This window comes from Bufo bufo, chromosome 4 (assembly GCF_905171765.1).
Source record: "Bufo bufo chromosome 4, aBufBuf1.1, whole genome shotgun sequence".
Taxonomy (NCBI): domain Eukaryota; kingdom Metazoa; phylum Chordata; class Amphibia; order Anura; family Bufonidae; genus Bufo; species Bufo bufo.
In genome coordinates, this window is record NC_053392.1 from 84,122,356 (window position 1) to 84,139,824 (window position 17,469).

General features: G+C 46.0%; 1 long non-coding RNA gene across 1 annotated transcript; it reads left to right on the plus strand.

The window, feature by feature from the left end:
* The first annotated feature begins 622 nt into the window (after positions 1-622).
* Positions 623-9,949, plus strand: LOC120999942. Its single transcript, XR_005778693.1, has 4 exons — positions 623-753; positions 9,125-9,184; positions 9,523-9,592; positions 9,929-9,949. It is a non-coding gene; the product is annotated as an uncharacterized LOC120999942 (long non-coding RNA).
* The last annotated feature ends 7,520 nt before the right edge of the window (positions 9,950-17,469 follow it).

The following is a 17,469-nucleotide window of genomic DNA, read 5'->3' on the forward strand; positions in this document are numbered from 1 at the left end:
GTTGGAAGTGGGACCTGTCATTCCCTCCCCCTCCAGTACACCCCCCCCTCCCCCACCAATTAGCCCAGGTGATGTTGTTACTGGGGCATAAAACTGTTGACAAGTCCAGTCAAGGTCTGAGTCTAGGAAGGCACAGTAGCCGCAGTGGAACGTCTGTGCTCTGAATACTGTTATGTGTAAACTGATCTCTATGTGATGTAACTGTTTTGTTGCTGGACTAAATAAATCCAAGTTGTATTTTTAACCTCTGAAGCCTCTGAATGTTGTCATTGCTAACCCCCATCCCATATATACCGATCCCGACAATATCTACGCCATTAGTTGGAATGATCCACCTGGAATCAGTGACTGGCTCTGTTACTTAGTCCATACAAGCAGTACAGCAGGATCTACTGACATGAATAAGAGATCTGCTACTAGCATTGTTCCAGCTGGTTCTAGAGCCCAGAAAAGAAGCTGTACAGAGGACCACTGCCTCAGACCTTAAAGGGGTTTTCCAGCGTTAACCCCCTTTATAATTTGGCTCTGGAATATGGCATATATAAAACAAGAAACGCACTTATCTGCTCCTTCTGCTCACTTCCAGTATTAAGGCTCCATTCATGTGTGCATATACCGATCCCTCCTGATATAGACATGTGACCACTGCAGCCAATCATAGGCTGTCACATGCTTGTATAGAGATGTGCCAAGAAGCAAAGACCGGCGGAGAATCCAGGAAGCATGGGAACTGGGATATTACTCACTCCATATGTAAGTATTACTTTGTGTATTTTTTAAGCATTCTAAGTGGTTTTTAAATAACTAAACATCTCCAGGGACACAATATTACACGTATGTTCCAGAGTGGGCATTTCTGGAATGTATTGTGGAAGATGCTGGGGAGAATGGGACTTGACTTATCAATGGAGAGTGAAATATTGGGAGGCATGGTGACTCCATGGCTGGTATGTGTGATTTACAGGATGTTTTTGCTCCTGTTGCAGGCTGTGAATATATTATATATCTGCAGGGTGTATAAGCCTATTATAGCTGATTCCGTGTCACAGTAGCATGTAGAGCAGTGGTCTCCAAACAGAGCCACGTGTGACTTTCAAATCATGGTTGAACGATTAGCTGTAGAAGCCTTAAATTATGACCATAAGCAGCGGCTACATTATTTGCAGCCATATCCTAACCCCCAATAACATATTCTGTCCCAGTTTATTAAATGGGCTGTTCAGCTTTGGAGGCCTTTCTATCAGTAACCTCCTCTTCACCCCCACGTAACCTGGACCTGCAGAGGGAAGTGTACTTACCTGCTCCCCACTGGGTTTCGGCTCCTTTGGTTCCGTCAATGCCTTGTTGCTGTCTCCGTATGTCAACATCCAATTTGATTCAGGTCATGTGGGTCACGTGACATGTCACCCATGGGTCACGTGACATGACACATGGGGGTCACGTCGCTGATGTTCAGTAATGTGAAGATTCTTTCAGAACTTTTTTTTTATTATTAAAAAAAAAACGAGTTCTCGTCTTTTCACCCAGAACACATTTGATTTTGCACAAAATGGGAACATATTCATATCTTGGCTATATCTGCTTTATTTGGACCCCATAGATTGAAATGGGAATCCTAGAGCATCACAGTGAAAACCCACAGACTTCACTGGGAGTGTTTGTTCGGCATGAGGGACCAAAGCAGTGCAAGTCTATAAGGTTTTTTCCATTGATCCATGGTCAGTAGAAAAACAAGGATGTGTGAATAGACACAAAAAAATTATGGATACTGTGACAAAACCCCTGTTTTAGGTATGTCTAGACTCGTCTGCTGTTCATGTAGTTAACCCTATTTCGCCCCTTAAATGTTCACAAACCACCTCATCTGCCTGTGACGCAGTTAGCGTACACAATGGACATTAGCGAACACAATGGATATTGCCTATGATACATTTAGCAAACACAATTTGTCTGGGTCATTGACCGCATGGAACTACACAATTTTTCTGGGTCATTGACCGCATGGAACTATGTCCAGCCCCTTTATCCAATTATCTCCAGGATAGAGAGGAGAGATTTTACTGCTCATGTGGGAGTGTGTTATATCTTACTGTATATTGATTGGTCACTGTATTTTGTGTGCCTGTTCCCCACAAGGGCCCCGTGAGAGTAACCCTTGCTGGAGGACGATCAGATCAGCGTGGGTCCGACTGTTTGAGGAGAAGGCAGCACACATATGAGAGCTGTTTTCTCTGCTCTGTTTACCGGCTTGTTGCAGAAATTTCAGTGGTGAGCAGGCAAACAGAGTAGAGAAGGCAGTGGTGGTACGAAATAACAAAAAACAGACAACCCCTACTTGGAAAACATGACATGCAGCGCTACAGAACATACAGGAGAATACAGCCCCACATATGTACCTCTTACATCCAGTGATGTCTCCTCTAATGTAGATATTCTCATCCTCATCTTTTCCTGTCAGACCAGACCGCCATGATGATTTATTATTTCAACCGCGTCTCGTCTCTGAAGAGTTTAACAAAGCGACATCTTAGTTTCCTACTTTTCCATCATCTTCCTCATCTTCTGAACACCCCATCCTGCCTCCACCAATACTATCCTGCAGAAACAGTCGCCATTAAAATACTAGTACAACACACATATTGCGCCAGTACAAAAAATACCCCCTTACCTTTCAGATCAGACCCCCATTTCAGACCTCAGATGAGACCCCCATTAGACCTCCAGATCCCCATATCAGACCCCTATTAAAACTTAGACCAGACCTCCATACCCCCATTAGACCTCCAGACCCCCATATTAGACCTCAGACTAGACCTCTAGACCCCCAATCAGACCCCCATTAAAACTCCAAGTCCCCATATCAGACCTCAGAGCAGACCTCCAGACCCCCATTAGACCTAAGACCAGACCTCCAGACCCCCATTAGACTTCCAGACCCCCCAATCATACCCCTATTAGACTCTCAGACCCCCATTAAACCTCCAGAACCCAATGTTAGACCTTAGACTAGACCTCCAGACCAAAGAATTCAATTGTTGAGTTTCCCTTTCTTCTCCTTTTGGTCCAGACCATCATGTGCAGATGTCTTTGGTCAGGAGTGTGCCACCTCCTCTGCTATATAAGAAGACACCAGGATTAATAGATGGCACACTATAGATGGGACGATTACAGATTTTACATTAGAGACCAGGAGACCAGGTTAAACCTCTGACTTCACTGATTGCTTCTGCAGTCAATCCCCACCCGCTATAACACACTTTCACACTGCCATCCTGGAGCGTTTTCTAATACGGTGCCCACTTCGGCACCAAAAATACTGTACTGCCAAGATAAAAGTACAAGAAGAAGCAGCTACAGAACTAGAAAATGATGGGGCCTAATACAGACTTTAGACATCAAACCTCAGACCAGATCCCACCCCAAGTTAGCCCCGAATTAATGTGGCTATCTAAAAGGAGCGTCCAAAATGAAAGGTGGAATCTGATTGGTTGCTATGGGCAACTAAGCCAGTTCTACTTTACACTAGTTTGATAAATAACCCCTTATATTCTTATGACTTTATTAAAGGTTTACCAAAAGCGGCATTCCCCTTTAAACATCACTGCTTTATAAACAGTTCTTTATTCAGACTAGATCTCTGATGACATCAGCAGTAGCAAGAAGCCCCGCCCCCTTAGAATACTGAAGCTGTGTGACATCACAATGCTGTGTCCAGGCTTCTATGTGTTGGCGAACACTGGATTCTTTTGAGGGTTAGTTGTTGGAGATGTGCGGTACGCCAGACCTGCAGGGTATTGCGATTGTGAGGTCACGGTTAACGGCAAGCGAGGGTTACTCACAGTTCTGTAGGAAACCCTGGGCAGGCATACAGCAGTGAAGGAGAGGCTGGCACAGAAGTCCTCTGGGGCACACTCTGTATTTAGGGACCAGGCCTGGTGGTGGATGAGGTGCCCTGGATGTTGCAGGTGTTTTATGTGCCTGGGGCAAGGTCCCTTTAAGGTTCGTGACGCCAGTGCCAATTGGACGGTGGCACACCGTGTAGTAATAGGTGGAATAATTGAGGAATCAGTAAGTAAACCCAACGTCTTTTTACTTGAAGAACACGGTTTAAACTTTGTACATACAGATCAGTTGATAAATGATTGTAATATGCAGTTCCTCAGACAGTACTTCACAAACAGGTAGACTTCAGATGGCGGCAGGAAATAAACAGGCAAGATACTTGGAGGAACCCAATGGTGATTGCTTTACAGTGCAACCCCGCTCTATCCCCTTCAGCTATTCTAGCTGGCTGGATGCCAAGGCCCGGATGCCTAAATGCTGGCTTATGTCCTTGGTATATCGGTTCTTTCTCCAATATCGGCACTTGCTGTATTCTATATAACCTCTGTCCATCATGGTACTTATCTGACCTGGTATTGTCCTGAATTGCCTGGAGGGTAACTGCTGGTTTTCTCCCAGGAGGTGCTATCCTGTCACTGGGGCGTCTTCAGAGGTAACTAAGGCTCTCTTGATCCACAGGTAGGCTAGGATCCCTCTACTAGCCCCCTGGTTACAACTAACAGCCTGGACTGTCCAGCTGCATGTCAGGAGAAGGCTCTGGCTTGAGCCTTCTAACTTGTCTCTGCAGACTCCTGACCTTGAACTCTCTTCCTCTGTCTGGGCCTGAAGATTTATACTAGGGGCTCCCTATCTCCCTCTAGTGTATGGGATGACTAACTACAAAGACTAGGCCTGATAATGAAATATTACATACAAACAATACTTTATAAATCACATAAAATGCACAATTTAAACATGACATTTCTGTCCCTAGTGAGGAGAAGTAACGCACACCCCAATTGACCCTCGTGTAGTGCCCACGCTTAGCTAGTGGGGACACTACATACCCCCACGCTTTAATGTTGCCCGACCTCGGCGCAACATGGAGGGGCCCTGCCCAGCTGGATACTGCACCTGAAAAAGAGACCAAAAAGCAAAGCAGGAAACACATCTACATTTGCAGAAGCACATTACATGCACAAATCAGGCAGTTCCACTGGCTTAGGAACAAGTTTCGGTGAAAAGGGGCGTCGTTCTCTTCTCTCAGGATCATATGAGGGAACAGGGGCGCTGACCTGGCGCAGCGTAACATTATTACCAGGATAGTCCCTATGTGCAAATTGTCCTTAAAGAACAGCAGAACAATGTAAAACAATTTGAAAGTTCTTGGAGGCTCAAAGAACAAACATGAGTCCGTACCCAGGTTCCTGTCTTATAAATCACAGAGGCTCGCGTACAGTGGAGTCCATCTCTGGGCACGTAACCTTGGAGTACCGTTGCACAATAAAAATGACAGCACATGAAAGATAGCCCACATTTTCAAATGGCATAAAAACGAATGCTGTAATACCCCTGATCAACCTGAAAAGGGGGTTAAGGGTAAAAAGTGCAACAAAGGAACAGGCACAACTTGGTGTGTGATAGTGGAAGCAGGCAGGAGGTCCTGGAAACAAACATGGCTTTGCTGACATTCTTATTTCAGTGGGTGACCACTGCCACTGAGCCGTGGGTAAACTGGCAGCAGCAACAAAGGACCAAAAACAAAGGACTCCTGTCCTGAAAGGGTTAAATTTTCAGAAATAATGCCTTGTCAAAGCAAATCAAAGGCCTAGCAGGCTAATTCACAGGGGCTTATCGTAATCACCCTGCTCTGCTGGCAAATAAGGCCTGTAGTAATCCTCCACAGGCGGATGTGCCCACATTACAGTATCAGGGGGCAGCTGCAGCATGAAGGGACCCCTAATAGGTATTGGCCCCATAGGCCTAGGGGTAAGGACAGTTGTGGACCGCACCGGTCCAGGCATGATTATGGTAGGCTGTGCTGGATTAGATACCGCCGCCGCAAGCGGTCCGGTGGGCTTTGGAATGACTGACTCTGCGCAGCAAGTCACAAGGTTAGAGGGCCGTCTTGGGGGCACCGACAGAGCGGTGGTAGCAGAAGGTGGCCTACGGGTGGAGACAGGCACCCTTACCTCTTCCTTCTTAGGCGGTGTCTGGATCCTGGCGGTGGCAATCTTGCGTAGCTCCCGCAACTTCTCTTCCAGATGGACGATCTGGTCACTTAGGCTTTCGGTCTCCGAATCGCTGTCCTCTGCGGTCGCCGCCGGCGCAGGTACACTGTAGGATGCATCGGACTCGGCCGCTGCAGGTTCCGGTGGCGCATCAGGTCTCCTACCCTTCCGGATATTCTCCAGGGTAACGCGGAGTCCTTTCAGATTCTCCATGTCTTGGATGGTTTTCTCCCGGCGAGGCAGCTCGGGGGATGGATAGGGACTCACCCACTTCTCTAGCACGGTTGGCTGACAAAATACGTTAGGGCCAATGAAAGAGCCCCGCTATTGGAATGCATGATGGGCCGGTTCTGGAGAGCGCGCTGGTTTGCGCTCGCAGCCAGAGTAGTCCTCATCTGCCTCCCAGTCCTCCGGTTCTTTCTTGGGACGGGTCACGGCAGTAGCATATGGGCCTCGCAGGCTCTCGGCTGGGGTGAATTCCACTTCCTCTCCCTCGCGGAGGTTATGGAGATGCTCGGGGAGGTAACCTCTCTTGACAGACCTCCGGTTGACATATAAGTCTCTGCCAGTAATGTAGTCTTGTATGAACCCGTAGCCACGGGTCTTATCAAAGGACACAACCAACCCCTTTCTCCTTTCCAGGCGGGGTTGGGTATTAGTGTGACGTTCGTGAATGGACTTGGTCAGTTCTTCATAGTATATTTTAGTTTTAGTATTCCTCTTTATAGCGGCCTCCCGGATCTCTGCCATTAGTGCTGACCACTTGAATGAGGGCTGAAAGAAGTCTCTCCAGGAGCCGTAGTAGTGCTCCGGTTCTTTCCCCAGTGGCGGGCAGGCGGGTCTCTCCGGTCCCGGAGAGTAGGCCGGTGGAGCCTCCTCTTGCTCTACCCCAATGTCATCCATGTTCAGTAAATCAGGCGCGGACATCCCAGCAGAGCAGTCCTTACTCTCCAACATGCTCGATCCTTCTCTAGAGAGCGATAGGGTGGCGCCAATAAGTTCAGACAGATCCTCCCACTGCACTGGGAGGCCGCCCCCCAGGTACTCCAGTATGGGGGAGGCGGAGTCTATTTCTACAGACATGCAAATGTCCAGACAGGCGGTGGCGCCGACTTGGAGCTTTTTCCCGCTCTCCTCAGCAAAAAGGCGCCAAATTTTACCGCCAATTCAGGATGAAGATGACGCAGCAGTAAACTCAAGCAAGCTCAGCGGCCATCTTTAGCAAAACGCTGTCTATTCACTGACAGCAAGCGGTGGCTTAAACAAGCAGCAAACAGTCCATAAATCACTATTTTCACACCGCTACTTAGGACAGTCCTTTGGGCCCAGTAATTTTCAATAAAACAATTAGGGCTTGTCACTTTAAGGTAGTCTTTAGCACAAAGTTTTATATCCGCAATGGCGCAGGAATGTTCCGGATCCTGTTCGTGACGCCAATTTATGCGGTACGCCAGACCTGCAGGGTATTGCGATTGTGAGGTCACGGTTAACGGCAAGCGAGGGTTACTCACAGTTATGTAGGGAAACCCTGGGCAGGCATACAGCAGTGAAGGAGAGGCTGGCACAGAAGTCCTCTGGGGCACACTCTGTATTTAGGGACCAGGCCTGGTGGTGGATGAGGTGCCCTGGATGTTGCAGGTGTTTTATGTGCCTGGGGCAAGGTCCCTTTAAGGTTCATGACGCCAGTGCCAATTGGACGGTGGCACACCGTGTAGTAATAGGTGGAATAATTGAGGAATCAGTAAGTAAACCCAACGTCTTTTTACTTGAAGAACACGGTTTAAACTTTGTACATACAGATCAGTTGATAAATGATTGTAATATGCAGTTCCTCAGACAGTACTTCACAAACAGGTAGACTTCAGATGGCGGCAGGAAATAAACAGGCAAGATACTTGGAGGAACCCAATGGTGATTGCTTTACAGTGCAACCCCGCTCTATCCCCTTCAGCTATTCTAGCTGGCTGGATGCCAAGGCCCGGATGCCTAAATGCTGGCTTATGTCCTTGGTATATCGGTTCTTTCTCCAATATCGGCACTTGCTGTATTCTATATAACCTCTGTCCATCATGGTACTTATCTGACCTGGTATTGTCCTGAATTGCCTGGAGGGTAACTGCTGGTTTTCTCCCAGGAGGTGCTATCCTGTCACTGGGGCGTCTTCAGAGCTAACTAAGGCTCTCTTGATCCACAGGTAGGCTAGGATCCCTCTACTAGCCCCCTGGTTACAACTAACAGCCTGGGCTGTCCAGCTGCATGTCAGGAGAAGGCTCTGGCTTGAGCCTTCTAACTTGTCTCTGCAGACTCCTGACCTTGAACTCTCTTCCTCTGTCTGGGCCTGAAGATTTATACTAGGGGCTCCCTATCTCCCTCTAGTGTATGGGATGACTAACTACAAAGACTAGGCCTGATAATGAAATATTACATACAAACAATACTTTATAAATCACATAAAATGCACAATTTAAAGATGACATTTCTGTCCCTAGTGAGGAGAAGTAACGCACACCCCAATTGACCCTCGTGTAGTGCCCACGCTTAGCTAGTGGGGACACTACAGATGATGGATTCGAGAAGAATTGCTCTTGTATTTCTATTATTTTATACATTTTATGTTCAAGGAAAGCCCACAAAAACACCTGCAGGTAATGGATATTATCACTGGGGGTTTATCTTACTGAATGGTGGCTGAATATTGTATTTATCCTTACATGATTACGGGTCATAGAGGCAAACCTGGCTGGTATCTCTGTGGCTTGGAGCTCAGGTTATAGGACAGTGGGCTGTGTGCGGCATTGTAGCTGAGCCCCATTTAATTTGATGGCGCTGAACTGCAATACCGTACACAACCCCTGGACAAGAGGGAGGATATTTCAGAAAGAAAGCTGCAAGGTTTCTAATCTCATACAATGGCCTTAAATGATGACATTTTGTCTGTAGCCACCACTAGTGGGCACTTACTAAATACTGACTTATTGTTATCTTCTGTCTCCCCGTGTCCCCATTTTGGGGTTCAGCTGCCGCTATCATTGATTTAATGTCTTTATTTTCCTTCATTTTTTCATGGACAGTGACTTTCCCAGGATCAGGGAGGACAACCCCCGGTCCGGACAGCGCCGGTGCAAATAACAGTGAGTAGACAATTCCTTCCTCTCCTAATTCTACTCTCATCATCCTCTACCAAGCCCTGACTGTAGTGGAGAACAGCCACTAAGCTGCTCCTTTGGGGGATCGGTCCTATAAAATGATGCTGGAACATATAATGATGTGCCCCTTATCCAGACGTTACCAGCCCACAGTCCAGCAATTACCCCTCCATGCCCAGCCAAGCTGCCAGTGCCTACCTGCTGATGTCCTCATAAAGGTCACTGCTGGCATCAGGAGGATCTAGAGATGTTGGATAATGTCTTGTAGAATATGTTCTCTATGATAACAATTAATAACGAGCATCTTGTGTCTTTATTACCAGTCATGTACCGCGTTGTCCTGCCGCTAGTAGTATTCCTATTGGTCGCCGCCGTGATTATCATCTTTTGCTGGTGAGTTTCCAATTTTCTTCTACTCTACACATCACATTATTTTCTATACACTGTACTGTCTGACCTACAGGGGGCGCAGTAACTACTGCAGCCAGGTTATAATACAGGGGCCGGATGGGGCAGGGATATAATCAGGTAACCGCTTGTCCCCCCTTTCCCGATGCTGTATTATGATATAATATAGACTATGGCACTATATCCTTCCTGCCTGTTATATACTGCAGCTTTATATCTCACCCCCTGTAGTGGGGGAGGGGGGTCATGGGTATATTTTGATGGGGAACTAAAGATTGTCATCTGTACCGACTTATGTCAGGACATTTCTCTGTCTCACAGTTACAAGTACAAGGCCTGGCGCCGGCGTGAACTCAGCCTTACAGGTCAATGTTAGCTTCAAGTATAAAGGGCTTAACTGTGCAGTGACTCAAGATTCTTCTATACAGTGAAAGAGCAGTCTACTTTTACACCGTCTGCTGATTCCACATAGATTGCTAGATAACCTGTTCTGTTACACGCTGATGTAAGTAGTGGGCCCATGACAGAGTGGTGAGGGTGACATCAGTAAGTTTGTGTTGACGTCACTGTTTATTTTTCCCTTTTTCTGACACATCACAATAACAACCCAAAAAAAACATATCTTGTCTTTTGAAAATTCCCCTTCACTCATTGAGCATTTGGTCAGTAATCCATCAGTATTGGTAAGGCAAAAAGAAAAACAGGAGTGGATCCAAAACAGAGATGACAGGTGGTTGGAATATATGTACATCTTCTGTGTTTTGTACCCACTCCTGTTTTTGGCTTCCAAATCATGATCAAATTCTGATGCAAAATACTGACCGTGTGATAGAGGCCTCTTGCGCAATTTGAATTCGTTTTGGCTATTTGCCTCTAAAATCGGTTTTATTTAAACGGGATAAGAAGTCTTCCATGTAGGACTTTAATGACCTCTAGGACACGGTCAGTATTTTGTCAGTTTTTGCATCTGTATTTGATCAGTATTGGTAAGGCAAAACCAGGAGGGAGTCCAAAACAGAGATGTGATGAAAATATTTGCATGTCCTCTGTGTTTTGGATAAACCCCTGCTTTTGGCTTCGGAATCAAAATACTGATCGTGTGATAGAAGCCTTATGGATGATTCAAAGACAGGATCCATTATGCTTTTCATGAGTGGTGAGGGTGGCAACCGCATGAGAAGTCAACATAGTGGCCCTGTTACAAAGTGGGGAGGGTGGCAACAGCATGAGGAGTCAACACAATGGCCCAGTCGCAGAGTGGTGAGGTGGCAACAGCATGAGATGTCAACACATTGGCCCAATTACAGAGTGGTGAATGTGAAGAAGTGGAATGACATCATTTATCCTGTAGTCATGTCGACTGACAAATAACGTGGCCTCCTCAAAGGGCCTGAGCAAACGGCAGGTGTCACGCATGAGATGCCACTGGCTAACATCAGAGTTAGACAGGGGAGTGCTCCTGTCCGCCTGCATCATCAAGAAATCGTTCACGGCCTTCCTCTGCTCATATAGTCAGTCCAACATGTGGAGGTTGGAGTTCCAATAGGTGGAAACGTCACAAATGAGGCAATGTTGAGGAAAGCTATTCTGCCTTTGCAGCTCAAAGAGGGCGTTTTTTGCAGTGTAAGTGCATGCACAGTATCTTGCTCATTTTCAGATGTCTTGCAGTTGGGTGAAAGACTTCAGGAACTGCGTTACAACCATATAAGAGACATGTGCCATGCAGGGCACAGGAGTCAGCCCTCCTTGACGCAGCACCAACCCAATGTTCTTCCCGTTATGATGACCTTGGTTCCGATCTTCAGTTGGTGAGGAGATAGCCAGGATTTAATTTCCTCTTGAAGGACGCGGAGCAGTTCCTCCCTGGTGTGACTCTGTTCACCCAGGCAAACCAGGTGCAGAACAGAGTGACACCGCCATGCTCTGCATAGGTGATATGCTGGAGTAGTACTCCGAATTGTGCCTGCAGTGGAGGCGGAGGAAAAGGTTAAGGATGAGGAGGCAGTGGAGGACATTGTTGCAGGACTCACAGCTTGAGAACATGGAGGCAGTATTGACATCATCTGGCCAAGTTGCTGGTGTGCCTGGGCAGGAACCACATACAGTGGGGGAAATAATTATTTGACCCCTCACTGATTTTGTAAGTTTGTCCAATGACAAAGAAATGAAAAGTCTCAGAACAGTATCATTTCAATGGTAGGTTTATTGTAACAGTGGCAGATAGCACATCAAAAGGAAAATCGAAAAAATAACTTTAAATAAAAGATAGCAACTGATTTGCATTTCATTGAGTGAAATAAGTATTTGAACCCTCTAACAAAAAAAGACTTAATACTTGGTGGAAAAACCCTTGTTTGCAAGCACAGAGGTCAAACGTTTCTTGTAATTGATGACCAAGTTTGCGCACATTTTAGGAGGAATGTTGGTCCACTCCTCTTTGCAGATCATCTCTAAATCCCTAAGGTTTCGAGGCTGTCTCTGTGCAACTCTGAGCTTGAGCTCCCTCCATAGGTTTTCGATTGGATTAAGGTCCGGAGACTGACTAGGCCACTCCATGACCTTAATGTGCTTCTTCTTGAGCCACTCCTTTGTTGCCTTTGCTGTATGTTTTGGGTCATTGTCGTGCTGGAACACCCATCCACGACCCATTTTCAGTTTCCAGGCAGAGGGAAGGAGGTTGACGCTCAGGATTTCACGATACATGGCTCCGTCCATTTTCCCGTTTATGCGAATAAGTTGTCCTGTGCCCTTAGCAGAAAAACACCCCCAAAGCAAAATGTTTCCACCCCCATGCTTGACGGTGGGGACGGTGTTTTGGGGGTCATAGGCAGCATTTTTCTTCCTCCAAACACAGCGAGTTGAGTTAATGCCAAAGAGCTCTATTTTGGTCTCATCAGACCACAGCACCTTCTCCCAGTCACTCTCTGAATCATTCAGGTGTTCATGGGCAAACTTCAGACGGGCCTGCACATGTGCCTTCCTGAGCAGGGGGACCTTGCGAGCCCTGCAGGATTTTAATCCATTGCGGTGTAATGTGTTTCCAATGGTTTTCTTGGTGACTGTGGTCCCTGCTAATTTGAGGTCATTAACTAACTCCTCCCGTGTAGTTCTAGGATGCTTTTTCACCTTTCTCAGAACCATTGACACCCCACGAGGTGAGATCTTGCGTGGAGCCCCAGAGCGAGGTCGATTGATGGTCATTTTGTGCTCCTTCCATTTTCGAACAATCGCACCAACAGTTGTCACCTTCTCTCCCAGCTTCTTGCTAATGGTTTTGTAGCCCATTCCAGCCTTGTGCAGGTCTACAATTTTGTCTCTGACATCCTTGGACAGCTCTTTGGTCTTTCCCATGTTGGAGAGTTTGGAGTCTGCTTGATTGATTGATTCTGTGGACAGGTGTCTTTTATACAGGTGACTAGTTAAGACAGGTGTCCTTAATGAGGGTGACTAATTGAGTAGAAGTGTCTAACCACTCTGTGGGAGCCAGAACTCTTAATGGTTGGTAGGGGTTCAAATACTTATTTCACTCAATGAAATGCAAATCAGTTGCTATCTTTTATTTAAAGTTATTTTTTCGATTTTCCTTTTGATGTGCTATCTGCCACTGTTACAATAAACCTACCATTGAAATGATACTGTTCTGAGACTTTTCATTTCTTTGTCATTGGACAAACTTACAAAATCAGTGAGGGGTCAAATAATTATTTCCCCCACTGTATATTGTCCTTGACCATAGTTACAGCTCCACACATCGGCACTGCCGTGAACTTTACCAGACCGACAGGCTCAAGGACTGGCCCAGCTTCTGCTCAACATACATGTGCAGTGCTGGTACAGCCTTTTTGGAGAAGTAATGACCTCTTACGACTCTCAACCTTGGCTCGGCACATCAGTTTTCTGAAAGATGCAGAGTTAACCACGTGGAAAGGGAGGGACTGTAGTACCAGCAACTTGTCCAGGAGCACGTTCAGCTTCTACGCCGTTGGATAAGTGCACATATACTGTTGTTTTTTTTGCAATCACCTCAGTGATCGATTGCTGGCAAAATCAGTGATGAGGGGTAGAAGGAGGAGGAGCATCCGGAACCAGTAGATGATGGGAAGGAAACACAGCTCCCTTCCGCGGAGCAGAGCCAACAGCATACAATATTTCCTGAGCAGAAGGAACAGAATATGATAGAGGTAGGTTCAGGACAGGTGGGGCACAGAGCTTTTTCCTGGGCCATGCCAACTAAGCGTTGTGTCAGAGGAACCCATCGACTCCTCGCTGGGGGTGTCTGATGTCAGTTGAGATGATGTTGAAGACCAAGTCACCCATTCCAGGACATCTGGGTAGCTGGTCAAAACACTACCAGTAGATGACACTGGCAGCTCTGGCCTATTGCTGCAACTGCTGCTACCACCCCCCCTTTTTCTGCTACTACTTCTGCCAGCACCAGAAACATTTTTGCCACTGCCCGTTCCCTTGGAAGGCCCTGAAACCTGTCCGTCGGACATACTGTACTGTAACAATAACGGTAAGTGTGGCAAGCACCCAACTGTATAGGGAGGGTGCTCAGGGACTGGTGGTCCTCCCTTTCCCCCTTAGGTTGTTTTGGGGGGAGTCTGGCCCCGTCCTGGTAATGGTGAAGGAGGTGGGGGCGGATTAGGGCCATTAGGGGATCACTGGGGATCCGCTTTCCAGCATTAGGGGGGCGGCACAGGAAATCCTGCAGGTTACATATACCCCCTCCCTGTCCCAGTCACTTGCTCTTGCTAGTGGAAGCGAAGTGGCCCTCCCTCCCTTTTCGGTTATTCTTGGGAGATAGATCTTTTTAAGATGGTATGATCAGTTTTATGGATGCTTGGTTATTCTGTTTTGTTTTTTCTATTCTTAAGAGATTTGAATGCTGGTCGAGTTTATGAAGTCACAGCTGACGGCATTTGAGTACAGTGGAGATATGGTGGTAGCAGTTGGTGGACTTGCCCGCTGGGAGTTCAGCGGCTGTCATACCGCTCTGATGATTACGGTTTATCAAGGTTTGCCGCTTTAATAAAGAAGCTGTGGCCGATCACCACCCAGCAATAAAGTTGTCGGTGTTTTTTTTATGGGTTCAAGTGTTGGGAAAAGGGGCCAAGGGCAAGTTAAAGGTGGCTCACCCTACCTTCCCTGGTTACCAGCAGTCTAAAATAGCAGTAGTATTAGAACGTAATTTCACCCCAATTTCAGAATCATGAATCAAGGATTAACAGATTTACTTACAGTGCTGCCCATAATTATTCATACCCCTGGCAAATTTAGACTTAAAGTAACTTTTATTCAACCATCAAGTAATTCTTGGACGGGAAATTACATAGGTGTCTTCCAAACGATAATAAGACGATGTACAAGAGGCATTATTGTGGGGAAAAAAATTCTCAGCTTTTATTTACATTTGAGCAAAAAGTGTCCAGTCCAAAATTATTCATACCCTTCTCAATAATCAATAGAAAAGCCTTTATTGGCTATTACAGCAATCAAACGCTTCCTATAATTGCAGACCAGCTTTTTGCATGTCTCCACAGGTATTTTTGCCCATTCATCTTTAGCAATGAGCTTCAAATCTTTCAGGTTGGAGGGTCTTCTTGCCATCACCCTGATCTTTAGCTCCCTCCACAGATTCTCAATTGGATTCAAGTCTGGACTCTGGCTGGGCCACTCCAAAACATTAACCCTTTCACGACTGCAATCTGTATATATACGCGATAGCTGCACATGCCCCGTGCAGCTACCACGTGTATAGACGTCAAGCCAGCTCTTTAATCCAAGCGCTGCAATCAGAGTGGCCCCTTGCCGGCAATCGATCCGATTGGTTAGTCTGTGCAGACTAACCAATCGGATCGCGGCAGTGTTAAAATGCCGGTTTCAGGCTCTGATCTGCGCTCTGCAGATCAGAGCCTGAAAGCCGATAGTGTTCCTCATGCCCCCCCGATCTGTGCCCCTCCAAGCCCTTAGTGCCCCTCTGTGCCCCGACGATCTGTGCCCCTCTCCTGCGCTGATGGCATGCGGTCCGCCCCCTGCATTAATTTTCTAGCCGCCCCTCCTGCCCCAGCCTTCCTCGATATTGTGGGCAGCCTCCCGAACCCCCCCCCCTTTCCAGCGCTGCCCCCCCCCCCCTCCCGATCCCCCTGCTGTGTGCGATGGCGGCGGCTCCATTACTGAGCCGCCGCCATCAGCAGAGAGTGTCAGCTCTATGCTGACACTCTCCTGTAACCACTATAGATGCCTCGGTTGCGGCATCCATGGGGTTAACAGAGGGAGGGAGCTCCCTCTCTCCACCATCGGGGCTGCAGCGCTGTGATTGCAGCACCCGATGGTTGCCATGGCAACCGGACGCTTTGCAAAAGCGTCCTGTTGCCATGGCAAAGGCGTCCAGTGCTGCCACCTACAGGCAATCTGGAATTACTATACTTTGGAATGCAAGAGCATTGCAAAGTATAGTACAACTATCAGCCCCACTGGATCTTCAAGATCCAAGAGGGAACTGATAAAAAAAAGTGAAAATAATAAAAGTAAAAATAAATAAATAAAAATGTAAAATTAGAAAAAAGAAAATTGCCTTTTCCTATAAAAAAATGAAAAAATAAAATACACATATTAGGTGTCACCGCGTCCGTAACGACCATCTCTATAAATATATCACATGATAGACCCCGTCCGATAAACACCATAAAAATAAAATTAAAAAAAGTGCCCAAAAAGCTATTTTTGTCACCTTACATCACAAAAAGTGCAACAGCAAGCGATCAAAAAGGCTTATGACCCCCAAAATAGTACCAATCAAACCGTCACCTCGTCCCGCAAAAAATTATACCCTATTTAAGACAATCGCCCAAAAAATAAAAAAGCTATGGCTCTCAGACTATAAAGACACTAAAACATCATTTTTTGGGTTTCAAAAATGCTATTATTGTGTAAAACTTAAATAAATAAGAAAAAGTATACATATTAGGTATTGCCACGTCCGTAACGATCTTCTCTATAAAACTATCACATGACCTAACTCCTCAGATGAACGCTGTAAAAAGAAATAAATGAAAATTGTTCCAAAACAGCCAATTTTTGGGTCACCTTGCCCCATAAAGTGTAATAATGAATGATCAAAAAATCCTATGTACCCATAAATGGTACCAATAAAAACCTCAACACTTTCTGCAAAAAACGAGCCCCTGCACAAGACGATCGGCACAAAAATAAAAAACATATGGCGTTCAGAAAACCAATCCAGCACAATCTACCTTCCAAAAACCGTATGGCATTCCTTTCCTTCTGCGCCCTGCCGTGTGCCCGTACAGCAGTTTAAGACCACATGTGGGGTGTTTCTGTAAACCGCGGAATCAGGGTAATAAATATTGAGTTTTGTTTGGCTCTCAACTCTCAATGTGTTAAAGAAAAAAAAATTATAAAATGGAAAATCTGCCAAAAAAGTGAAATTTAGAAATTTCATCTCCATTTTCCTTTAATTCTTGTGGAACGCCTAAAGGGTTAACAAAGTTTTTAAAATCAGTTTTGAGTAACTTGAGGGGTGTAGTTTCTACAATGGGGTCATTTATGGGGGTATCCACTATGTAGGCCCCACAAAGGGACTTCAGACCTGAACTGGTCCTTTAAAAAGTGGGTTTTGGAAATTTTCTTAAAAATTGTAAGAATGGCTTCTAAACTTCTAAGCCTTCTAACGTCCTAAAAAAATAAAATGACATTTCCAAAATGATGCAAACATAAAGTAGACATGAGGGGACTGTTAAGTAATAAATATTTTATTAGGTATGACTTTCTGTATTAGAAGCAGAGAAATTGAAATTTGGAAAATTGTGAATTTTTCAAAATTTTTGGTAAATTTGGGA